This window comes from Microcaecilia unicolor, chromosome 13 (assembly GCF_901765095.1).
Source record: "Microcaecilia unicolor chromosome 13, aMicUni1.1, whole genome shotgun sequence".
In the NCBI taxonomy this organism is placed as follows: Eukaryota; Metazoa; Chordata; class Amphibia; order Gymnophiona; family Siphonopidae; genus Microcaecilia; species Microcaecilia unicolor.
The window spans coordinates 86,862,680-86,866,555 of NC_044043.1; the positions used below are offsets into that span (position 1 = coordinate 86,862,680).

General features: G+C 46.1%; 1 non-coding gene across 1 annotated transcript; it reads left to right on the forward strand.

The window, feature by feature from the left end:
* Positions 1–845: 845 nt before the first annotated feature.
* LOC115456918 lies at positions 846–952 on the forward strand. The gene has a single exon (XR_003939943.1). It is a non-coding gene; the product is annotated as a U6 spliceosomal RNA (small nuclear RNA).
* Positions 953–3,876: the final 2,924 nt, after the last annotated feature.

Below are 3,876 nucleotides of genomic sequence, written 5' to 3' on the forward strand. Positions count from 1 at the left end.
TTTGATTCCGACTGCAGCTCCTTGTGACTCTGGGCAAGTCACTTAACCCTCCATTGCCCCTGGTATAAAATAAGTACCTGCATATATGTAAACCGCTTTGAATGTAGTTGCAAAAACCTCAGAAAGGTGGTATATCAAGTCCCACTTCCCTTTTCCCCTTTCCCTTATGACATCACAATATCAGAAGTGAGCCAAGTATCGGGCAATCAAGCCATTGTGACATCACTGATGAGGTTGGCTCTTATTGGTGGAATGAGTGGAGGAGTAGCCTAGTGGTTAGTGCAGTGGACTTTGATCCTGGGGAACTGAGTTCAACTCCCACTGCAGCTCCTTATGACTCTGGTCAAAGTCACTTAGGAGCCCTTTTCCTAAGGTGTGATAGGTCTAATGTGCGGTAAAAGGCGTGTCCGGGGACAGTACGTGTGCCTGCACTAATTGAGTATTGAGAGCACATTACCACGCGCTACCCGATTAGCCTTTACTACCTCCCTTACATAGGTGGCGGTAAAGGCTCCCGGAGGTAATGGTCACACGCTAATTGGGAAATGAACACGTGGCCATTAAAAAAAGAAAAACCCGACTGTGGCCATTTTTCTGCTGCACTAGAAAGTGGCCGTAGCATGCAGCAAACCCACGCGCTAACCGCAGCACCAGCCCCTTTCTAACGTGCCTTAGTAAAAGAAGCCCTTAATCCTCCATTGCCCCAGGTACAAAATAAATATTGTACCTGTCTATAATACATAAACCACTTGTGTTCAGGGGGGACAGGAAAGGTGTAGTGTCTGTTGGGGAGGGATTGGAAAAGGGGAGTATTTGTGTTTGGGGAATTAGAAAAGGGGTGTACAGCGCTTGCTTCGGCAGCACATATACTAAAATTGGAACGATACAGAGAAAATTAGCATGGCCCCTGTGCAAGGATGACACACAAATTCGTGAAGCGTTCCATATTTTATTTTATTTTATTAAAGTTTTGGACGAAAGTGATAAAATTAAATTTCTACTTTTGTTAAAAGAATTTTGATCAATTTTGACGATTATTACAAATTGCAATATTATATTGTTTTGTGCAGTATAATAATAAAGAAAAGGGGTGTACAGGGGAATCTGAAGGGGAGATGCTTATGTGAGGGGGTGATAAGGGGGTGAACTGTCACCATGGTAGCTTCATGTTTTTTTTTTGATAGCTGGGCAGCAGCCATGCTACCAGACTGCAGGTAGTGCAGCTAAAGCTGATGCCACTTCTTGAGGTGGGGTTAGCCAACAGCCATGTCTCTGCTCAACCTGTCACACCTGCAACTCACCCCTAAGCAGATACACTTTTTTTTTTTTTACAGTGCTGGCTAGTTTTCACGTGCCAATGTCTACTGTGCAGTAAAGCCGAGCTAGCTGCTTAATGCCACTTAGTAAAAGGGCCCTTAGTTATGCATGAAGTAATGGAGGGTGAAGTGACTTGTCCAAGGTCACCGGGAGCATCAGAGGGAGAAACAGTCCAGGCTTAGCTGGTACTCAGCCTGGTGCTCCAAACATGTGGGGGTTAATGTTATAGCAGGGTTTTTTTGTATGAAAGTTCGGAAAAGACCCATAGTTTAAGCTTATTTTATACAGGACTTGTAGTACTAATCAAACACCTGATGTCATTATCCTAGATAGATAGATAGATAGATAGATAGATAGATAGATAGATAGATCGATCTTTTATTAAAGAACCTCAGTAGTAATTTATCTTACCTCCGAGCTTTATACACCAGCCTCTTCATCTTGACCAGAAGAATTAGAGCAGTCGGCAGGAAGGGTTGCCCTAAATATGAGGGGATTCCTTGAAGCATCAGTAGCTAAACATGACGCATATCGGAAGAGAGATCTCCCAGGCTGACAGTTATAAAAGATACCTACAATAAGATGAGTATTTAAAAACTCTTCAGAGTGATTTGAAAGAATAGTAAAACACCTGTAAAAAGAACCGACAAAGAGGTTGGTGTATAAGCTCAGAGGTAAGTCTATCTAAATTCAAAAGAATAGAGGGACCGGTGGGTGAGGAGGCAGGCCAGTCATGGGCTCGTAGCCTCGTACACCCATGTGAAAAGAGTCACCGCTGAGGTCTGCTTAAAAATGTTCACTTAAGAGCGAGCCTTCATTGCAATGAGAGATTTGCTGGGATTTTGATGCCCTCCCGCGGGAGGGAGTGGAAATGAAAACGGTAACGGAATTCAAACACGCGTGGGATAAACATAAAGGAATCCTGTTCAGAAGGAATGAATCCTAAGGAGCTTAGCTGAGATTGGATGGCAGAGCCGGAGGCGGGGATGGTGCTGGGCAGACTTATATGGTCTGTGCCAGAGCCAGTGGTGGGAGGCAGGACTGGTGGTTGGGAGGCGGGGATAGTGCTGGGCAGACTTATACGGTCTGTGCCCTGAAAAGGACAGGTACAAATCAAGGTAAGGTATACACAAAAAGTAGCACATATGAGTTTATCTTGTTGGGCAGACTGGATGGACCGTGCAGGTCTTTTTCTGCCGTCATCTACTATGTTACTATCCAGCTTATAATCGAAACTTTTCGCCGGCGATCTTCCGACACAAATCAGGAGATCGCCAGCGATTTCACAAAAGCGGCTAAAAGCGTATAATCAAAAGCTGACTTTTTAACAGCATTGCCACTTTCCCGTAGCCTCGCCGGTGAAAGTTCAAGGGGGCGTGTCAGCGGCGAAGCAAAGACGGGACATGGGCGGGTATGGGTGTGGCTACCAGATAGCCGGCTTTCGCTGATAATGGGGAAAAAAATACGGCGTTAAGCAGTATTTCGCCAGGTTTACTTGGTCCTTTTATTTTCACGACCAAGCCTCAAAAAGGTGCCCAAACTGACCACATGACCACCGGAAGGAAGCGGAGATGACCTCCCCGTACTCCCCCAGTGGTCACTAACCCCCTCCCAACGAAAAAAAAAACACTTTAAACACTTTTTTTCCAGACTGTATGCCAACCTCAAATGCCGTACCCACCTCCATGACAGCAGAATGTGTTCTGTCCTCCGACAGCCTTTTCCTGCTTGTGATGTGGCTCTGGGGTGAGTGTGACACCTTTTCTGTTATTTGCACTGCAGAGTCACATCAGCAATGCATTGTGGTGGGTGTAGGTATTGGTAGTTGGTAGGCTCTACTCCCCTGGTGCTTTCCCCCTGGTTACTGGGTCAGAGTGTGCCCTGTTTTGTTTCCTGTTGTAGGCCATGCGGTAGTGGCCATTTTTGTAAGCCAGTTTTAGTTCCCTTTCCTGTGTTACCCACGTTACAGAACTTAGTTATTACCTTGAATGGTGCTGAAAGAGGGCATTGTACACCATTGTGCCAGCTCTGACCTACTGCTAATCTTAGTACCAGGGGACTCTTTGCCAGTGGGGCACAACCTCTGATCTGCAGTTAACTGTGAGTAAACGTGCATATTTCAAGAAAGGACTTTTTCAGAGAGATTAGTCTTCAGGTGTGAACTGGTGTGCCAAAGTTATACAGCAGCTAATAAGTCCTAGAGGCTGTATGCAGGTCCCTGGAGCAGTTTTAGTGGGTGCAGTACATTTGTGGGTAGTGGGTTTAGGGGGGGTTGGGGGGCTTATCTCCCAAAGTAAGGGAGCTATGCACGTGGGAGCTTTTCTGAAGTCCACTGCAGTGACCCCTAAGGAGCCCAGTTGGTGTCCTGGCATGTCAGGGGGGCCAGTGCACTAAAAATGCTGGCTCCTCCCACAGCCAAATGCCTTGGATTTGGCCGGGGTTTGAGATGGCCGATATAACTTTACATTATCGCTAAAAAACGAAGCCAGCCATCTCAAACCCCAGTCAAATCCAAGGCATTTGGCTGGCCGGAACCGTATTATCGAAACAAAAGATGGC